The sequence below is a fragment of the Arachis ipaensis genome, chromosome B10, assembly GCF_059453495.1.
Source record: "Arachis ipaensis isolate K30076 ecotype BB chromosome B10, ASM5945349v1, whole genome shotgun sequence".
Classification (NCBI taxonomy): domain Eukaryota; kingdom Viridiplantae; phylum Streptophyta; class Magnoliopsida; order Fabales; family Fabaceae; genus Arachis; species Arachis ipaensis.
In genome coordinates, this window is record NC_142435.1 from 54,124,702 (window position 1) to 54,147,451 (window position 22,750).

Genomic DNA, 22,750 nt, shown 5'->3' on the forward strand with positions numbered 1-22,750 from the left:
ATCTCCTTCTAATTATTTATTCATCTACCAACACTTCTCTTCATCTCACATCTCTGCTCCTATCATCACCTTTGTGTTTGGATTCTTCATTCTTCTTTACCCCTATTCCTTTTCTTCTTCTACTAACAATAAGGAACCTCTTTACTGTGACATAGAGGATTCCTCTTCTTTTCTTGTTCTCTTCTCTTTCTTATGAGCAGGAACAAGGAAAAAGGCATTCTTGTTGAAGCTGATCCAGAACCTGAAAGGACTCTGAAGAGGAAACTAAGAGAAGCTAAATTACAACAATCCAGAGACAACCTTATTGAAAATTTCGAACAAGTAAAGGAGATGGCAGCCGAACCCAACAACAATAATGCAAGGAGAATGCTTGGTGACTTTGCTGCACCTAATTCCAATTTACATGGAAGAAGCATCTCGATTCCTACCATTGGAGCAAACAATTTTGAGCTGAAACCTTAGCTAGTTTCTCTGATGCAGCAGAACTGCAAGTTTCATGGACTTCCATCTGAAGATCCTTTTCAGTTCTTAACTGAATTCTTGCAGATCTGTGATACTGTTAAGACTAATGGAGTAGATTCTGAAGTCTACAGGCTCATGCTTTTCCCTTTTGCTGTAAGAGACAGAGCTAGAGTGTGGTTGGACTTTCAACCCAAAGACAGCCTGAACTCTTGGGATAAGCTGGTCACAGCTTTTTTAGCCAAGTTCTTTCCTCCTCAAAAGCTGAGCAAGCTTAGAGCTGATGTTCAAACCTTCAGACAGAAAGAAGGTGAATCCCTCTATGAAGCTTGGGAAAGATACAAGCAGCTGACCAAAAAGTGTCCTTCTGACATGCTTTCAGAATGGACCATCCTGGATATATTCTATGATGGTTTATTTGAGCTATCAAAGATGTCATTGGATACTTCTGTAGGTGGATCCATTCACCTAAAGAAAATGCCTGCAGAAGCTCAAGAACTCATTGACATGGTTGCTAATAACCAGTTCATGTACACTTCTGAGAGGAATCCTGTGAGTAATGGGACGCCTATGAAGAAGGGAGTTCTTGAAATTGATACTCTGAATGCCATATAGGCTCAAAACAAAATATTGACTCAGCAAGTCAATATGATTTCCCAGAGTCTGAATGGAATGCAAGCTGCATCCAACAGTACTCAAGAGGCATCTTATGAAGAAGAAGCTTATGATCCTGAGAACCCTGCAATAGCAGAGGTAAATTACGTAGGTGAACCTTATGGAAACACCTATAATCCATCATGGAGAAATCATCCAAATCTCTCATGGAAGGATCAAAGGCCTCAACAAGGCTTTAATAATGGTGGAAGAAACAGATTTAGCAATAGCAAGCCTTTTCCATCATCCACTCAGCAACAGACAGAGAACTCTGAATAAAGTACCTCTAATTTAGCAAACTTAGTCTCTGATCTATCTAATGCCACGGTAAGTTTCATGAATGAAACAAGATCTTCCATTAGAAATTTAGAAGCACAAGTGGGCCAGCTGAGTAAAAGGATCACTGAAATCCCTCCTAGTACTTTCCCAAGCAATACAGAAGAAAATCCAAAGAGAGAGTGCAAGGCCATTGATATTACCAAAATGGCCGAACCCAAAGAGGGAGAAGAGGACGTGAATCCCAGTGAGGAAGACCTCCTGGGACGTCTAGTGATCAATAAGGAGTTTCGCTCTGAGGAACCAAAGGAATCTGAGACTCATCTAGAGACCATAGAGATTCCATTGAACCTCCTTATGCCATTCATGAGCTCTGATGAGTATTCCTCTTCTGAAGAGAATGAGGATGTTACTGAAGAGCAAGCTGCCAAGTTCCTTGGTGCAATCCTGAAGCTAAATGCCAAATTATTTGGTATTGAAACTTGGGAAGATGAACCTCCCTTGTTCACCAATGAACTAAGTGATCTGGATCAACTGACATTGCCTCAGAAGACACAGGATCCTGGAAAGTTCATAATACCTTGTACCATAGGCACCATAATCTTTAAGGCTCTGTGTGACCTTGGTTCAGGAATAAACCTCATGCCCCTCTCTGTAATAGAGAAACTGGGAATCTATGGGGTGCAAGCTGCTAAAATCTCATTAGAGATGGCAGACAATTCAAGAAAACAGGCTTATGGACAAGTAGAGGACGTGTTAGTAAAGGTTGAAGGCCTTTACATCCCTGCTGATTTCATAGTCCTGGATACTGGAAAGGAAGAGGATGAATCCATCATCCTAGGAAGACCTTTCCTAGCCACAGCAAGAGCTGTGATTGATGTGGACAGAGGAGAATTGATCCTTCAATTAAATAAGGACAACCTTGTGTTTACAACTCAAGGATCTCTCTCTGCATCCATGGAGAGGAAGCAGAAAAAGCTTCTCTCAAAGCAGAGTCAACCAAAGCCCCCACAGTCAAACTCTAAGTTTGGTGTTGGGAGGCCACAACCAAACTCTAAGTTAGGTGTTGGGAGGTCTTAACAAAGCTCTGCACATCTGTGAGGCTCCATGAGAGCCCACTGTCAAGCTATTGACATTAAAGAAGCACTTGTTGGGAGGCAACCCAATGTTTATTTATCTAATTTCATTTTTGTTTTTCATGTTTTCTTAGGTTCATGATCATGTGGAGTCACAAAATAAATATAAAAATTGAAAATGGAATAAAAAACAGTGGAAGAAAAATCACACCCTGGAGGAAGCACCTGTCTGGCGTTCAACGCCAGAACAGAGCATGGTTCTGGCGCTGAACGCCCAAAATGGGCAGTATCTGGGCGCTGAACGCCCAAAATGGGCAGCATCTGGGCGCTGAACGCCAAAATTGCACCCTGCAGGAGAGATGGCGCTGAACGCCCAGAACAAGCATGGTTCCGGCGTTCAATGCCAGAAATGGGCAACATATGGGCGTTGAACGCCCAAAATGGGCACCATCCTGGCGCTGAACGCCCAGAGTTGTGTGCAAGGGCATTTTACATGCCTAATTTGGTGCAAGGTTGTAAATCCTTGAACACCTCAGGATCTGTGGATACCACAGGATCATCTCAGGATCTGTGGACCCCACAGGATCCCCACCTACCTCCACTCACTCTCTTCTCTCTTCTCAATCATCCTCTATTCCCAATAAACACTCTTCCCCAAAACCCTTCACCTATCACCTCCATCTCTCTTCCCTATTAACCCATCACCACTCACATCCACCCACTCTTCCCCATAAACCTACCCAATAAACTCCACCTACCTTCAAAATTCAAATCAATTTCCCACCCAAACCCACCCATATGGCCGAACCTTAACCCCCCCTTCCTTCCCTATATAAAGCCTTCCATTCTTCCTCATTTTCACACAACATAACCCTCTCTTCTCTTCTTGGCCGAAACACACCTCCCCCCTCTCCTCCATCTTTTCTTCTTCTTCTTCATCTAATTCTTTATTTTCTTGCTCGAGGGCGAGCAATATTCTAAGTTTGGTATGATAAAAGCATAAGTTTTTTGTTTTTCCTTTACCATTGATGGCACCTAAGACCGGAGAATCCTCTAGAAAAAGGAAAGGGAAGACAAAAACTTCCACCTCCGAGTCATGGGAGATGAAAAGATTCATCTCCAAAGCTCATCAAGACCACTTCTATGATGTTGTGGCCAAACTCAAAAGAAATGAGTATCCGGAGATCCGACATGAAATTTAAAAAAGAGGTTGGGAAGTTCTAACAAATCCCATCCAACAAGTCGGCATCCTAATGGTTCAAGAGTTCTATGCCAATGCATGGATCACCAAGAACCATGATCAAAGTAAGAACCCGGATCCAAAGAACTATGTTACAATGGTTCGGGGGAAATACTTGGATTTTAGTCCGGAAAATGTGAGGTTGGCGTTTAACTTGCCTATGATGCAAGGAGATGAACGCCCCTACACTAGAAGGGTCAACTTTAATCAAAGGTTGGACCAAGTCCTCATGGACATATGTGTGGAAGGAGTGGTAGCACAAATTGCGAATCACACTTTTCACAACTCGTACCACTAACCAGCAAGTGCACTGGGTCGTCCAAGTAATACCTTACGTGAGTAAGGGTCGAATCCCACAGAGATTGTTGGTTTGAAGCAATCTATAGTTATCTTGTAAATCTTAGTCAGGAAGTCAATTATGTTTATCAGTTGAATTATGAATAACCAGTAGAGCATAAATTAAAAGTTACTTGTTGTGTAGTAATGGAGAATATGTTGGAGTTTTGGAGATGCCTTGTCTTCTGAATCTCTGCTTTCCTCTGTCTTCTGATTCACGCACGCATGTCCTCCTATGGCAAGCTGTGTGTTGGTGGATCACCGTTGTCAATGGCTACCTTCCATCCTTCCAGTGAAAACTACGCTCACGCGCTCTGTCACAGCACGGCTAATCACCGGTTGGTTCTCGATCCGGTTGGAATAGGATTTACTATCCTTTTGCATCTGTCACTAACTCCCAGCCTTCAGGAGTTTGAAGCTCGTCACAGTCATTCAATCCTTGAATCCTACTCGAAATACCACAGACAAGGTTTAGACTTTCTGGATTCTCATGAATGCTGCCATCAGTTCTAGCTTATACCACGGAGATTCTGATTAAAGAATCTAAGAGATACTCATTCAATCGGATATAGAACGGAGGTGGTTGTCAGGCACACGTTCATGGTTTGAGGAAGGTGATGAATGTCACGGATCATCACCTTCATCACAGTTAAGCGCGAATGAACATCTTAGATAGGAACAAGCGTGTTTGAATGGAAAACAGAAATACTTGCATTAATTCATTGAGACACAGCAGAGCTCCTCACCCCCAACAATGGGGTTTAGAGACTCATGCCGTCAGAGAATACAAAGTTTTGATCTGAAATGTCATGAGATACAAAATAAGTCTCTAAAAGTTGTTTAAATACTAAACTAGTAGCCTAGGGTTACAAAATATGAGTGGACTATGATGGATGATGCAGAGACCCACTTCTGGGGCCCACTTGGTGTGCTGGGGCCCACTTGGTGTGTGCTGGGGCTGAGATTTCGTGCAGAGGCCATTTGTGGAGTTGAACGCCAGTTTTTGTGCCAGTTTGGGCGTTCAACTCCAGTTTTTGATCCTTTTCTGGCGCTGGACGCCAGAATTGGGCAGAAGGCTGGCGTTGAACGCCAGTTTACGTCATCAATTCTTGTGCAAAGTATAGACTATTATATATTTCGGGAAAGCCCTGGATGTCTACTTTCCAATCCAATTGGAAGCACGCCATTTTGAGTTCTGTAGCTCCAGAAAATCCACTTTGAGTGCAGGGAGATCAGAATCCAACAACATCAGCAGTCCTTTTTCAGCCTGAATCAGATTTTTGCTCAGCTCCTTCAATTTCAGCCAGAAAAATACCTGAAATTACAGAAAAATACACAACTCATAGTAAAGTCCAGAAATATGAATTTTTCCTAAAAACTACTAGAAATAGACTAAAAGCTAACTAAAACACACTCTAAACTATATGAAATTATCCCCAAAAAGCGTATAAAATATCCGCTCATCACAACACCAAACTTAAACTGTTGCTTGTCCTCAAGCAACTAGACAAATAAAATAGAAGACTAATAGGTTGAGAAGCAATAATATCTCAGAGTTTTTGATTGAAGCTCAGATTATAATTAGATGAGCGGGACTAGTAGCTTTTTGCTTCTGAACAGTTTTGGCATCTCACTTTATCCATTGAAGCTCAGAGTGATTGGCATCTATAGGAACTCAGAATTCAGATAGTGTTATTGATTCTCTTAGTTCAGTGTGATGATTCTTGAACACAACTTCTTTATGAGTCTTGGCCTTGGCCCTAAGCACTTTGTTTTCCAGTATTACTACCGGATACATAAATGCCACAGACACATAATTGGGTGAACCTTTTCAGATTGTGACTCAGCTTTGCTAAAGTCCCCAATTAGAGGTGTCCAGAGTTCTTAAGCACACTCTTCTTTTTGCTTTGGACCTTGACTTTAACCGCTCAGTCTCAAGTTTTCACTTGACACCTTCACGCCACAAGCACATGGTTAGGGACAGCTTGGTTTAGCCGCTTAGACCAGGATTTCAGTCCTTTAGGCCCTCCTATCCACTGATGCTCAAAGCCTTGGGATCCTTTTTAATTGCCCTTGCCTTTTGGTTTTAAGGGTTATTGGCTTTTTCTGCTTGCTTTTTTTTTTTTGCAAGCTTTGTTCTTTGCTGCTTTTTCTTGCTTCAAGAATCATTTTTATGATTTTTCAGATTATCAATAACATGTCTCATGTTCATCATTCTTTCAAGAGCCAACATATTTAACAGTCTTAAACAACAAATTCAAAAGACATATGCACTATTCAAGCATTCATTCAGAAGACAGAAAGCATTGCCACCACATTTAACTAATTAGAATTTATTTTATTTAAACTCGAAATTTTATTGCTTCTTATTCAAAAGATCTACTATTTTATTCATGTTTGCTGATGATGAGAAAAATAAACTATAGCTTAATTGGAGATAAAATCAAAATAGATACTAATTACTACTATATGACGTCTAAGGTAAACTTTTTATAAGGACACTGTCACAGAGTTAAGGCAGAAATTGGAAATTAACAACCTTTATCTGGGGGTATGGGGGTTCCTCTGATCCTTGGGAGGCTTGGTATCACAGAAGATTTTTGGCGCTTCAGTTCCCTTAAGTCACGTCCTTGCTCCTCTTGTTCTTTAAGCATATGGGTTAGTATTTGACTGTGTTCCTTCTGTTGTTTTATTATTTGCTCCATAGCTTCCTGTATCTTGGTGACAGACGTCTTAAGATGTTCCCAATATTCTGCTTGAGGAATCTCTAGAAGGAATTCCTGTGCTCTTTTCTTTATAGGATCCTCCTGTGCTTGTTGTCTCTCCATTGATGCTTTGGTGATTGGCCTTTCAATTAGGATATATTCAGTTATTCCCATCTTGACTCCAGCGTCCTTGCAGAGCAGAGAAATCACGCTTGGATAAGCCAACCTGGCCTCTCTTGAATTTTTGTTAGCAATCTTATAGAGCTCTGTTGAAATCAGCTGATGAACCTCCACTTCCTTTCCCATCATGATGCAATGAATCATTACTGCTCTTTTAACTGTGACTTCAGAACGGTTGCTGGTGGGCAACAGAGAACGCCCAATGAAGTCCAGCCATCCTCTGGCAACTGGTTTGAGATCCTCCCTCTTGAGTTGATTTGGGACGCCCTTTGTGTTGGTGGTCCACCTGGCTCCAAGAATACAGATGTCCTCCCCAATTTTATTCAGGCCAATGTCTGCTCTCATCATCCTCCTGTTGAAAGAGTCTGGATCATCCTTTAGCTGAGGTAGCTTTAGTATCTCTCTGATCTTGTCAAGGGTGGTATGAACAATCTTTCCCCTGACCATGGTCCGAAATTCGTAGCAGGCTGTTCCAGATAGTCTTTGCTTGTCAGTCTGCCACATATTAGCATAGAACTCCTGGACCATGTTCCTTCCTACTTTCGTTTCAGGATTAGCTAGGACTTCCCAGTTCCTGATTCGAATTTGCTCCTGGATCTCCGGATATTCATCTTCTTTCAGATCGAATCTAACTTCCGGGATCACTGATCTCAGACCCATTACTTTAAGATAATGGTCTGAATGTTCTTTAGATAAGAACTTTCCTTGATTCCAAAGTGGTTTTGGAACGCTCTCTTTCTTGTCTCTAGGAGTGTATTGTTTCCCTTTGGGAGCCATGATCTTAGTGATTTCGGAAAAACACACCAAACTTAGAGGTTTGCTTGTCCTCAAGCAAAAGAAGAGAAAGGAGAGGGATAGAAGGAGATTGAGTAGCACTTGTTGATGAAGGAGGGGGGGAGGCCGAACCCAATTTAAAGGGGGGGAGGGGTGGATTTTCGAAAAATTGGAGGAGATAAGATAAAAAGATTGAGTTGAAAAAGATAAGATAGAAAATATAGTTTAATTTTGAAAAGATAGGATAGTTTTTTTTGAAAAAGATAATTCTGGATTTTGAAAAAGATAATATGAAAAAGATATTGAAAAAGATATGGATTAGTTGAAAAGATTTTTGAGTGAAAAAGATAGATTTTGAAAAAGATAGATTTTTCAGAAAAGATTTTGAAAAGAGTTGGATTGGATTTGGAAAAATGGATTTTTAAAAATTAAGGATTTTAGAAATCAGGGTTCTTGATATATTCATGTAAAAATCATGCATTGAAGCATTCAAATTTAAAATTAAATTGGAAATTCGTGTGGAATCACTGGAAATGGCTCCTCCCTGTCCTCCTGGCGTTTGAACGCCCAAACACTGCCTGTTTTGGGCGTTCAGCGCCCAAATGCTGATCTCCTGGGCGTTCAGCGCCTAGTTGCTGCCATTACTGGCGTTCAACGCCCAGTGGGTGGCCATTCCTGGCGCTGAACGCCCAAATGCTGCCATTACTGGCGTTCAGCGCCCAGTGGATGCCCATTTTGGGCGCTGAACGCCCAAAATGCCCCTTTACTGGCGTTTTCTTGCCATTGAGCTCTTTTACTCTGTTTTGTGTGCCGAGGTCTTCTGTAAATGATTATTTACCTTGTTGTCAATGAACTATATATAAAATATAAAGATAGAAATAGGGCAAAATGCTTGGAGGATTGTTGCCCCATGACTGGGTTGCCTCCCAGCAAGCGCTTCTTTATTGTCTTTAGCTGGACCTTGCTGAGCTTTTAATCTAGCTTCAGCCTTGAGCATTCTTGCTCAGTGTTGCCTTCAAGATAATGCTTGATTCTCTGTCCATTGACAATGAACTTCTTATCAGAATCAATATCTTGAAGCTCCACATAACCATATGGTGACACACTTGTAATCACGTATGGTCCCCTCCACCGGGATTTCAGTTTCCCGGGGAATAGCCTGAGTCTAGAGTTAAACAACAGGACCTTCTGTCCTGGTTCAAAGATTCTAGATGACAGCTTTCTGTCATGCCATTTTTTTGATTTTTCTTTATAAAGCTTGGCATTTTCGAAAGCTGTGAATCTGAATTCCTCTAGCTCATTTAGCTGGAGCAATCGTTTTTCTCCTGCTAATTTGGCATCTAAGTTTAGGAATCTGGTTGCCCAATAGGCCTTATGTTCCAGTTCCACGGGCAAGTGGCATGCCTTACCATACACGAGTTGGTATGGAGAGGTCCCTATAGGGGTCTTGAATGCTGTTCTGTAAGCCCACAGAGCATCATCCAAGCTCCTTGCCCAATCCTTTCTACGGGTATTTACTGTCCGTTCCAGGATTCTCTTTAATTCTCTGTTAGAGACTTCAGCTTGCCCGTTGGTTTGTGGATGATATGGAGTGGCCACTTTGTGGCGAATTCCATACCGAACCATGGCAGAGTAAAGCTGTTTATTGCAGAAGTGAGTGCCCCCATCACTGATTAACACTCTAGGGACACCAAACCTGCTAAAGATATGTTTCTGGAGGATCTTCAGCACTGTTTTAGTATCATTGGTGGGTGTGGCAATAGCCTCAACCCATTTTGATACATAGTCAACTGCCACCAGAATATAAGTGTTTGAGTATGATGGTGGGAAAGGTCCCATGAAGTCAATTCCCCATACATCAAACAACTCTATTTCCAAGATTCCTTGTTGAGGCATGGCGTAACCATGAGGCAGATTACCAGCTCTTTGGCAACTGTCACAATTACGTACAAACTCTCGGGAATCTTTATAGAGTGTGGGCCAATAGAAGCCACATTGGAGGACCTTGGTGGCTGTTCGCTCACCTCCGAAATGGCCTCCATATTGAGATCCGTGGCAATGCCATAGGATTCTCTGTGCTTCCTCTCTGGGGACACACCTCCGGATAATTCCGTCTGCACATCTCTTAAAGAGATAGGGTTCATCCCACAAGTAGTACTTTGCATCAGTAACTAATTTCTTCTTTTGTATTCTATTGTACTCCTTGGGTATGAACCTTGCAGCTTTGTAGTTTGCAATATCGGCAAACCATGGTGCTTCCTGAATGGCAAATAGATGCTCATCAGGGAACGTCTCAGAGATCTCAAGAAAGGGGAGGGACGTCCCTTTCACTGGCTCTATCCGGGACAGATGATCAGCCACTTGGTTCTCTGTCCCTTTTCTGTCTCTTATTTCTATATCAAACTCTTGCAGAAGCAATACCCATCTGATGAGCCTGGGTTTTGAATCCTGCTTTGTGAGTAGATATTTAAGAGCAGCATGGTCAGTATACACAATCACTTTTGATCCTACTAAGTATGATCTGATCTTGTCAATGGCGTAAACCACTGCAAGTAGTTCTTTTTCTGTGGTTGTGTAATTTTTCTGGGCATCATTTAGAACGCGACTGGCATAATAAATGACATGCAGAAGCTTGTCATGCCTCTGTCCCAACACTGCACCAATGGCATGATCACTGGCATCACACATTAACTCAAATGGCAATGTCCAGTCTGGTGCAGAAATGACTGGTGTTGTGACCAGTTTAGCTTTCAGCATTTCAAACGCCTGCAGGCATGCTGTGTCAAACACAAATGGCGTGTCAGCAGCTAGCAGATTGCTTAGAGGTTTCGCGATTTTTGAAAAATCCTTTATAAACCTCCTATAGAATCCTGCATGCCCCAGAAAGCTTCTGATTGCCTTAACATTGGCAGTTGGTGGTAATTTTTCAATTACCTCTATTTTTGCTTGATCCACCTCTATTCCCTTGTTTGAGATTTTATGCCCAAGAACAATTCCTTCAGTCACCATGAAGTGACACTTTTCCCAGTTTAAAACTAGGTTGGTTTCTTGGCATCTTTTCAGAACAAGTTTCAGGTGATCAAGACAGGAGCTGAATGAGTCTCCATATACTGAGAAGTCATCCACGAAGACTTCCAGAAATTTTTCCACCATATCAGAGAAAATAGAGAGCATGCATCTCTGGAAGGTTGCAGGTGCATTGCATAGCCCAAAGGGCATCCTTCTATAAGCAAACACTCCGGATGGACATGTGAATGCTGTTTTCTCTTGATCCTGGGGATCTACTGCAATCTAGTTATAGCCTGAGTAGCCATCCAAAAAGCAGTAATAATCATGACCTGCTAGTCTTTCTAGCATCTGGTCTATGAATGGTAAAGGAAAATGATCCTTTCTGGTGGCTGTATTGAGCCTTCTGTAGTCAATACACATGCGCCACCCTGTGACTGTTCTTGTAGGAATCAGTTCATTTTTTTCATTATGAATCACTGTCATGCCTCCTTTTTTTGGGACGACTTGAACAGGGCTCACCCAGGGGCTATCAGAAATGGGATAAATAATCCCAGCCTCTAGTAATTTGGTGACCTCTTTCTGCACCACTTCCTTCATGGCTGGATTTAGCCGCCTCTGTGGTTGAACCACTGGTTTGGCATTATCCTCCAATAGGATTTTGTGCATGCATCTAGCTGGGCTTATGCCCTTAAGGTCACCTATGGACCACCCAAGAGCTGTCTTGTGTGTCCTTAGCACTTGAATAAGTGCTTCCTCTTCCTGTGAATTTAAAGCAGAGCTTATGATCACTGGAAGAGTGTCACCTTCTCCTAGAAATGCATATTTCAAGGATGGTGGCAGTGGCTTGAGCTCTGGTTTAGGAGGTTTTTCCTCTTTCAGAAGAAAGTTCAGAGGCTCTTTCATGTCCTCTAAATCCTCCAAATCAGGCTGAACATCTTTAAAGATGTTTTCCGACTCTGATTCGAGACTCTCAGCCATGTTGATCTCTTCTACCAAAGAGTCAATAAGGTCAACTTTCATGCAGTCTGTTGATGTGTCTGGATGCTGCATGGCTTTGACAGCGTTCAACTTGAACTCATCATCGTTGACTCTCAGGGTTATTTCCCCCTGCTGGACGTCAATGAGGGATCGTCCAGTTGCTAGGAAGGGTCTTCCTAGAATGAGAGTAGCACTCTTGTGCTCCTCCATTTCCAGCACAACAAAGTCAGTGGGAAAGGCGAATGGCCCAACTCTGACAATCATGTCCTCAATCACGCCTGATGGGTATTTAGTGGAACCATCAGCAAGTTGGAGACATATCCGGGTTGGTTTAACTTCTTCAGTTAAGCCAAGCTTCCTGATAGTGGATGCAGGTATCAGGTTGATGCTTGCCCCAAGATCGCATAAAGCTGTCTTGGTGCAATCACCTTCTAATATGCATGGTATCAGAAAGCTCCCAGGGTCTTTAAGCTTTTCAGGAAAGCTTTTCAGAATGACTGCACTGCATTCTTCAGTGAGGAGAACTCTTTCTGTTTCTCTCCACTCCTTTTTATGAATCAAGATCTCTTTCATGAACTTGGCATAAGAAGGTATTTGCTCAAGTGCCTCTGCAAATGGAATCTTTATTTCAAGAGTCCTCAGATAATCTGCAAAGCGAGCAAATTGCTTATCCTGCTCCTCTTTCCGGAGTTTTTGAGGATAAGGTATCTTGGCTTTATATTCCTCAACCTTAGTGGTTAAAGAAGCCTTTTTAGAGGGGTTGTTATCAGCACTTATGTGTGTCTGATCCCTCACTGGCAATTGCGTACCAGAGTTAGAAGTTGGAGTGACGTTAGACGCCAACTCACTGTCTGTTCCTGGCGCCTGAACGCCAGAAATGTGCCCCTGTTGGGCGTTCAGCGCCAGATTCTTGCCCATTTCTGGCGTTGAACGCCAATCCTGCCTTGTTTCTGGCACTGAACGCCAGTTTTGGGCATGGTCTCGGCGTTCAGCGCCAGCCTTCCACCTATTTTCTGGCGTTTTAGTGCCGGAATTATTTTTCCCTGGGCTCTTACTGTCCTCAGGGGAATCTTTGGTGGGTTGCTCATTTCTTGAATTTTTGATGCCTTGAGGTGGGGTATTTAATGTTTTCCCACTTCTTAATTGAACTGCTTGGCATTCTTCTGCTATTTGCTTTGATAGCTGCTGCTTTGTTTGCTTAAACTGTTCTTCCATATGCATATTAGCTATCCTTGTCTCCTGTAACCTGTCTTTGAATTCAGCTAGCTGCTTTGTTAGAAAATCTAATTGCTGATTGAATTCAGCAGCTTGTTTTACAGTACTGAATTCAGCAGTTACTGTTTTAACCTCTTCATTCATGGAAGGGTTGCTGCTTAGATACAGATGCTGATTCCTGGCAACTGTATCAATGAGCTCTTGAGCTTCTTCAATTGTCTTTCTCATATGGATAGATCCACCAGCTGAGTAATCTAAAGACATCTGAGCTCCTTCTGCAAGACCAAAGTAGAAGATGTCTAACTGAACCCACTCTGAAAACATTTCAGAGGGGCATTTTCGTAGCATCTCTCTGTATCTCTCCCAGGCATCATAAAGAGATTCATTATCTCCTTGTTTAAAGCCTTGGATGTCCAGCCTTAGCTGTGCCATCCTTTTTGGAGGGAAATATTGATTCAGGAATTTTTCTGTCAGCTGTTTCCATGTTCTTATGCTGGCCTTAGGTTGGTTATTTAACCACCTCTTAGCTTGATCTTTTACAGCAAATGGAAACAGTAATAGTCTGTAGACGTCCTGATCTATTTCCTTATCATGTACTGTGTCAGCAATTTGTAAAAATTGTGCCAGAAACTCTGTAGGTTCTTCCTGTGGAAGACCGGAATACTGGCAACTTTGCTGCACCATGATAATGAGCTGAGGATTCAACTCAAAGCTACTAACTCCAATGGAGGGTATGCAGATGCTACTCCCATATGAAGTAGTAGAGGGGTTAGAATATGACCCCAAAGTCCTCCTGGACTGTCCATCTCCACTTATGTCCATGATGGATCTCTATGGATATAACTTGGACTGATTTATCTTTTTATTTATTTTATTTTATAAGAAGTAAATACTTAAATAAAATAAAATAACTAAAAAGAATTTGAATTTTGAAATAATTTTTTTTTAATTTTTTTTTCGTAAAAAAAATTAAAAATAATTAGTTAAAAAAAAAAACGAAATTTTTGAAAAAGAGGGGAGATATTTTTGAAAATTTGAGAGAGAGAGTTAGTTAGGTAGTTTTGAAAAAGTTAAGAAACAAACAAAAAGTTGGTTAGTTAGTTGAAACAAATTTTGAAAAGATAGGAAGTTAGAAAAGATATTTTGAAAAGATATTTTTGAATTTAGTGAGGAAAGAGAAAAACAATAAGATAGTACAAGATTTAAAATTTTTAGATCTAATGCTCCTTGTTTTTGAAAAATTTGGAGGGAAAACACCAAGGAACACCAAACTTAAAAATTCTAAGATCAAGACACAAGGAAACTCAAGAACACTTTGAAGACTCACAAGAACACAAGAACATGAAGGAAGAACACCAAACTTAAAATTTTTAGAAAACCAAACCAAAATTTTCGAAAATCAAAGGGGAATCAACAAGAAAACACCAAACTTAAAGTTTGGCACAAGATTTAATAAAAAAAATATTTTTGAAAAAGAAGGTTTTGAAAGGAGCATAAAAGATTCTAACCCAATCAAATTAATGTTGTAGCCAAATGAGTTATGGGACCTTCAAAAATTTTAAGAAAGATTATTTTTGAAAACACCAAACTTAAAGTTTGGCACAGGATTTAATAGAAAAATTATTTTTGAGAAAGGATTTTTTAAAAATATGATAGCCAATTATCATGAACATAAACACCACGTTCTAAATAACTGAGCTATAAATTTAAAGTATTTTAACAAGGGGTAATTAATAAAAGACTCTAAACAAAAAAAAAGAAAGATTTTTCCTAATCTAAGCAACAAAATAATCCGTCAGTTGATCAAACACGAACAATCCCCGGCAACGGCGCCAAAAACTTGGTAGCACAAATTGCAAATCACACTTTTCACAACTCGTACCACTAACCAGCAAGTGCACTGGGTCGTCCAAGTAATACCTTACGTGAGTAAGGGTCGAATCCCACAGAGATTGTTGGTTTGAAGCAATCTATGGTTATCTTGTAAATCTTAGTCAGGAAGTCAATTATGTTTATCAGTTGAATTATGAATAACCAGTAGAGCATAAATTAAAAGTTACTTGTTGTGTAGTAATGGAGAATATGTTGGAGTTTTGGAGATGCCTTGTCTTCTGAATCTCTGCTTTCCTCTGTCTTCTGATTCACGCACGCATGTCCTCCTATGGCAAGCTGTGTGTTGGTGGATCACCGTTGTCAATGGCTACCTTCCATCCTTCCAGTGAAAACTACGCTCACGCGCTCTGTCACAGCACGGCTAATCACCGGTTGGTTCTCGATCCGGTTGGAATAGGATTTACTATCCTTTTGCATCTGTCACTAACGCCCAGCCTTCAGGAGTTTGAAGCTCGTCACAGTCATTCAATCCTTGAATCCTACTCGGAATACCACAGACAAGGTTTAGACTTTCCGGATTCTCATGAATGCTGCCATCAGTTCTAGCTTATACCACGGAGATTCTGATTAAAGAATCTAAGAGATACTCATTCAATCGGATATAGAACGGAGGTGGTTGTCAGGCACACGTTCATGGTTTGAGGAAGGTGATGAATGTCACGGATCATCACCTTCATCACAGTTAAGCGCGAATGAACATCTTAGATAGGAACAAGCGTGTTTGAATGGAAAACAGAAATACTTGCATTAATTCATTGAGACACAGCAGAGCTCCTCACCCCCAACAATGGGGTTTAGAGACTCATGCCGTCAGAGAATACAAAGTTTTGATCTGAAATGTCATGAGATACAAAATAAGTCTCTAAAAGTTGTTTAAATACTAAACTAGTAGCCTAGGGTTACAAAATATGAGTGGTCTATGATGGATGATGCAGAGACCCACTTCTGGGGCCCACTTGGTGTGCTGGGGCCCACTTGGTGTGTGCTGGGGCTGAGATTTCGTGCAGAGGCCATTTGTGGAGTTGAACGCCAGTTTTTGTGCCAGTTTGGGCGTTCAACTCCAGTTTTTGATCCTTTTCTGGCACTGGACGCCAGAATTGGGCAGAAGGCTGGCGTTGAACGCCAGTTTACGTCGTCAATTCTTGTGCAAAGTATGAACTATTATATATTTCTGGAAAGCCCTGGATGTCTACTTTCCAACGCAATTGAAAGCACGCCATTTCGAGTTCTGTAGCTCCAGAAAATCCACTTTGAGTGCAGGGAGGTCAGAATCCAACAGCATCAGCAGTCCTTTTTCAGCCTGAATAAGATTTTTGCTCAGCTCCTTCAATTTCAGCCAGAAAAATACCTGAAATTACAGAAAAATACACAACTCATAGTAAAGTCCAGAAATATGAATTTTTCCTAAAAACTACTAGAAATAGACTAAAAACTAACTAAAACACACTCTAAACTATATGAAATTATCCCCAAAAAGCGTATAAAATATCCGCTCATCAAGGAGCTCAGTGGAAGATTGACTCCAAAGGCAAGCCGGTTCAACTAAGAAGATTGGACCTCAAGCCTGTGGCTAGAGGATGGTTGGAGTTCATCCAACGCTCTATCATCCCCACTAGCAACCGATCTGAAGTTACTGTGGATCGGGCCATCAGGATCCATAGCATCATGATTGGAGAAGAAGTAGAGGTTCATGAAGTCATCTCCCTTGAACTCTACAAAATAGCCGAAAAGCCCTCTCCTGGGGCAAGGCTAGCTTTTCCTCATCTTATCTACCATCTATGTTACTCAGCTGGAGCTTCCATAGAAGGAGACATTCACATTGAGGAAGAGAAGCCCATCACTAAGAAAAAGATGGAGCAAGTAAGAGAGCCCATTCATGGAGGTCAAGAGGCGCAGGAAGCTCATCACCATGAGATCCCGGAGATGCCTCGTATGCATTTTCCTCCACAAAACTATTGGGAGCAAATTAACACCTCCCTAGGAGAATTAAGTTCCAACATGGGACAACTAAGGGTGGAACATCAAGAGCACTCCATCATCCTTCATGAAATAAGAGAAGATCAAAAAGCAATGAGGGAGGAGCAACAAAGACAAGGAAGAGACATAGAAGAGCTCAAGGACATCATTGGTTCCTCAAGAAGGAAACGCCACCATCACTAAGGTGGACTCATTCCTTGTTCTTACTTTCTCTGTTTTTCGTTTTCTCTATGTTAAGTGCTTATCTATGTTTGTGTCTTCATTACATGATCATTAGTAGTTTTTAACTTTGTCTTAAAGTTATGAATGTCCTATGAATCCATCACCTCTCTTAAATGAAAAATGTTTTAATTCAAAAGAACAAGAAGTACATGAGTTTTGAATTTATCCTTGAACTTAGCTTAATTATATTGATGTGGTGACAATGCTTCTTGTTTTCTGAATGTATGCTTGAACAGTGCATATGTCTTTTGAAGTTGTTGTTTAAGAATGTTAAATATGTTGGCTCTTGAAAGAATGATGACAAGGAGACATGTTATTTGATAATCTGAAAAATCATAAAAATGATTCTTGAAGCAAGAAAAAGCAGCAAAGAACAAAGCTTGCAGAAAAAAAAATAGGCAAAAAAAATAGAAAAAAAAGAAAAAGCAAGCAGAAAAAGCCAATAACCCTTAAAACCAAAAGGCAAGGGTAAATAAAAAGGATCCCAAGGCTTTGAGCATCAGTGGATAGGAGGGCCTAAAGGAATAAAATCCTGGCCTAAGCGGCTAAATCAAGCTGTCCCTTACCATGTGCTTGTGGCGTGAAGGTGTCAAGTGAAAACTTGAGACTGAGCGGTTAAAGTCAAGGTCCAAAGCAAAAAAAAAAGAGTGTGCTTAAGAACCCTGGACACCTCTAATTGGGGACTCTAGCAAAGCTGAGTCACAATCTGAACAGGTTCACCCAATTATGTGTCTGTGGCATTTATGTATCCGGTGGTAATACTGGAAAACAAAGTGCTTAGGGCCACGGCCAAGACTCATAAAGAAGCTGTGTTCAAGAATCATCATACTGAACTAGGAGAATCGATAACACTATGTGAACTCTGAGTTCCTATAGAAGCCAATCATTCTGAACTTCAATGGATAAAGTGAGATGCCAAAACTATTCAAGAGGCAAAAAGCTACAAGTCCCGCTCATCTAATTGGAGCTATGTTTCATTGATAGTTTGGAATTTATAGTATATTCTCTTCTTTTTATCCTATTTGATTTTTAGTTGCTTGGGGACAAGCAACAATTTAAGTTTGGTGTTGTGATGAGCGGATAATTTATACGCTTTTTGGCATTGTTTTTAGTATGTTTTTAGTAGAATCTAGTTACTTTTAGGGATATTTTCATTAGTTTTTATGTTAAATTCACATTTCTGAACTTTACTATGAGTTTGTGTGTTTTTCTGTAATTTCAGGTATTTTCTGGCTGAAATTGAGGGACTTGAGCAAAAATCAGATTCAGAGGTTGAAGAAGGACTGCTGATGCTATTGGATTCTGACCTCCCTTCACTCAAAATGGATTTTCTGGAGCTACAGAACTCATAATGGCGCGCTTCCAATTGCATTGGAAAGTAGACATCCAGGGCTTTCCAGAAATATATAATAGTTTATACTTTGCCCAAGTTTAGATGACGCAAACTGGCGTTCAATGCCAGCCGTCTGCCCAATTCTGGCGTCCAGCGCCAGAAACAAGTTGCAAAGTGGAGTTCAACGCCCAAACTGGCACAAAAGCTGGTGTTCAACTCCAAGAATGACCTCTCCACGTTTAGACTTCAAGCTCAGCCCAAGCACACACCAAGTGGGCCCCGGAAGTGGATTTATGCATCAATTACTTACTTCTGTAAACCCTAGTGACTAGTTTATTATAAATAGAACTTTTTATCATTGTATTCGTAGTCTTGGTTACTCCGGTTCCCCTCTGGGGCCGAGACCAATGAACTCCATTATCACTTATGTATTTTCAACGGTAGAGTTTCTGCACTCCATAGATTAAGTTGTGGAGCTCTGCTGTTCCTCAAAGATTAATGCAAATTACTACTGTTTTCTATTCAATTCAATTTATTCCGCTTCTAAGATATTCATTCGCATTTCAACTTGAATGTGATGAACGTGACAATCATCATCATTCCCTATGAACGCGTGCCTGACAACCAATTCCGTTCTACATTAGATTGAATGAGTATCTCTTAGATCTCTTAATCAGAATCTTCGTGGTATAAGCTAGATTGATGGCGGCATTCATGAGAGTCCGGAAAGTCTAAACCTTGTCCGTGGTATTCCGAGTAGGACTCTGGGATTGAATGACTGTGACAAACTCCAAAATCGCGAGTGCTGGGCGTAGTGACAGACACAAAAGGATAGTAAATCCTTTTCCAGTATGATCGAGAACCTCCAAGATGATTAGCCATGCAGTGACAGCGCATCGGACCATTTTCACAGAGAGGAATAGGATGCAACCATCGACAAGGGTGATGCCTCCAGACGATTAGCCGTGCTGTGACAGAGCATTTGGACCATTTTCTCGAGAGGATTGAAAGTAGCCATTGGCACCGGTGACATCCTTACATAAAGCCAGCCATAGAAAGGAGTAAGACTGATTGGATGAAGATAGCAGGAAAGCGGAGGTTCAGAGGAACGAATGCATCTCCATACGCTTATCTGAAATTCTCACCAATGATTTACATAAGTATTTCTATCCTTCTTTTATTATTAAATTTGAAAACTACATAACCATTTTATATCCGCCTGACTGAGATTTACAAGGTGACTATAGCTTGCTTCATACCAACAATCTCCGTGGGATTCGACCCTTACTCACGTAAGGTATTACTGGGATGACTCAGTGCACTTGCTGGTTAGTTATGCGAAGTTGTGAAGATATGTTTAAACCATGGTTCTGTGCATCCATTTTTGGTGCCATCGCCAGGGAATCTATTTCGAACAATAATTCACAACCTGAGTAACAATTTCGCATACCAAATTCCCAATGTAGTCGGCTTGCTCCTGACTACCCTCTGCTTCTTCATTCACTCATTCTTGGGTTGTTGATGAAGTTGAGATTGCTGCTACTTGGTCCCTCTCCATCTTCTTGGTGAGGTCAGCCAGCTGCTGGGTAATGAGCTTGTTTTGGGCCAACAGAGCATCTACATTGTTTAGCTCCATTACTCCTCTTGTGTTCCCTCTTTCGGAAGCATAGAAGTAGTCGTTCTCTGCTACTGTTTCAATAACATCTATGGCTTCCTCAATAGTCTTCTTCTTGTTCAAAGATCCTCCGGATGAATGGTCTACGGCCTTCTTTGACTTATAAGAGAGCCCTTCATAGAAAATGTGCAGCAGCACCCATTCGTTGAACATATCTGGTGGGCACCTCCTTGTTAGGTCTTTAAACCTCTCCCATGCTTCATGTAGAGTCTCACCATTGATAAACCCCAATTTTGTGGTTTATTTTGTGCTTATTTTGGGGGATTTATCCACCTTTTCCCACATTTATTCAATAAAACAGCATGGTTTTGTAATTCTCCCTTAAATTATGCTTAATTGTAAAAACATACTTTTTAGGCCTTAAATTGGTGATTTTAACCCACCTTAATTTCATTCGATGCCTTGATGTGTTTGCTAAGTAATTTCAGGTTCATTAGGCAATTATCGGATGGAAGAAATGAGGAGAAAAGCATGCAAGGAGGAGAATGCATAAAGAAACAAAGATTTGGAATGCACCAATGGACGCGCACGCATACAAGGACGCGTACGCGTACATACCGCTTCCGCGCAGATTGGGAATTTGCCAGCGACGCGCACGCGCAAAGGGCGCGCGCGCGCCGATACCCTTACTTGGCCCACTTAATGGCAAAATGTTGGGGGCGATTTCTGAGCTGCCCAAGCCCAATTCCAACTTGTTTCTGAGTGTATTTCATGCAGAATTGAAGTCCAAGCAAAGGGGGAGCAATTAGTTATAGGTATAGCATTATGTAGATTAGTTTCTAGAGAGAGAAGCTCCCTCTTCTCTCTAGAATTAGGTTAGGTTAATCTCTTCTAGATTTAGGTTTAATTACATGTTATCATCTCATTTCTTTTATGATCCCTTACTTCTACTCCTTGATTCTCATGATTTTGTAGTGTTAATTTTACTTTTATGCTCCCTTTTACATTCATGATCTCATGTTGGATTTGTTTACATTTAATGCAATTTTAATGTTGATGTTTCTTTAATTGATGTTGATTTAAGTTGTGAATTTATATTTCTTGCAATTGATAGTTGGTAATTTATATTTCTTGCATTTTTACTAAGCTTTTCTTTATCACCCACCAAGTGTTTGACAAAATGCTTGGTTGGTTCTTAGAGTAGATTTGGAGCATTCTTAGCTTGGAGAGAGTAATTAGGAAATCTTGAGTCGTGGGAACCCAGCTTATGTTGGCAATCTAGAATTGTTAGCTAGTACCGTTTCTATTAACGCTAATCTTTTGGTAATTTGATTAGTAAGTTGGTTAGGACTTTTGGATTGGGATTAGCTAGTCTCGTTAGACTTTCTTCCTAATTGTTGGAGGTGACGTAATGAGATAAATTCTTGCTTATAAACTTGATATGATTAATTGGTCTTGTTGACATTCTCCCGATGTGTGAGTTAACTAACAAGACGAATCAATCATGCATGACAAGGATAGAAAGCCTAAGATATCAATTCAATGTCATGAATGTCTCTCCCTTTTAATTGCTTCTTTAAATTGTTACTTGATTTACGTTCCTTGCACATTTAAATTCTTTGCCCGATCACCAACCAAAACCCCCTTTTCGCCCCTTCATAGCCAATACACATGCACTCCATTGGTTCCTAGGGAGACAACCCGGAGTCCAAATACTTCAGTTATAAACTCATTTGGGGATTGAACTTGTGACAACCCAAAAATTTAATTTGATGCGAGAGTTGTTTGTTGGTTTGGAGCTATACTTGCAACGTAAATATTTTGTGAAATTCCTTACCCACAACAATTCCTCTCTATCAAATTAATGGCGCCGTTGCCGGGGAACCAATGGTGCTATGTTATTGACTATTATGAATATTGTGAATAGCTTTATCTTTGGTTTATTTGTTGATTTTTGCTAATTTTAGGATTTAGTCTTCTTCATTTCTTATCGCTCTTTGTTTTTATTTTCCACATCACTATGAATTCTCACTTTGGCTATGAGTGTAGCTCAAACTATGTTGTAGGAGATGAGAGCTTCAATGAGGATGTACATCAAGGAACTGGAGATCAAGGGTGGGAGGAGCCTCAAACACTTGATCAACCTCCATGGCAACAATCTCCCCCAATGCACTATGAAGAAGAGCCGTTCTATGATGCATATCAATCCACTAGCTATGGTGAATTTCCTTGTGACTTCCAAGAACTACCACCATATGCCTATGAGACATATCCTCAACATAGCCACACGTCATACTCACAAGCCTCATACCATCATTCGCCTCCATATGACCATAACTTATACACACCATATCAACCACCATTAGAACTACATGTAGAACAACCACCATCCCAATACCAATACTCTCAAGAACCACAAATTCCACATACACCACCTCAAGAACTTCACCAACATGAACCACCTTCCGATTATAACAATTTTTCCTTAACTGATGAATTTTCTCTTCCAACCCCATCTCCTAATGAAGCCTTCATGTTAGAACTGAGAGACTTTGAATCTCGTATTTTAAGGCGACAAGAGGAAGATGAAACCAAGTTCAAGGAGTTAAGAGTAAGGGTGGCCGGCATAGTAGAAGCCGTGGGTCACCTAACATCTCACCTAAGCTCATGCGCCATAAGTACTTCCATTGTTGGATGCGTAGAAGTAACCCCGGAGCTTAGCAAGGATATGAACATGGAACTCCATGGCGAGGAAGAAGAATTGAATCAAGAACCGCAACAAGAGGAGAAGATAGAGATTAGCGAACA

At 40.9% G+C, this 22,750-nt stretch overlaps 1 non-coding gene across 1 annotated transcript; it reads right to left on the bottom strand.

Moving 5' to 3' along the window:
• Positions 1-729: 729 nt before the first annotated feature.
• LOC148580080 (small nucleolar RNA R71) lies at positions 730-837 on the bottom strand. The gene has a single exon (XR_015896322.1). It is a non-coding gene; the product is annotated as a small nucleolar RNA R71 (small nucleolar RNA).
• Positions 838-22,750: the final 21,913 nt, after the last annotated feature.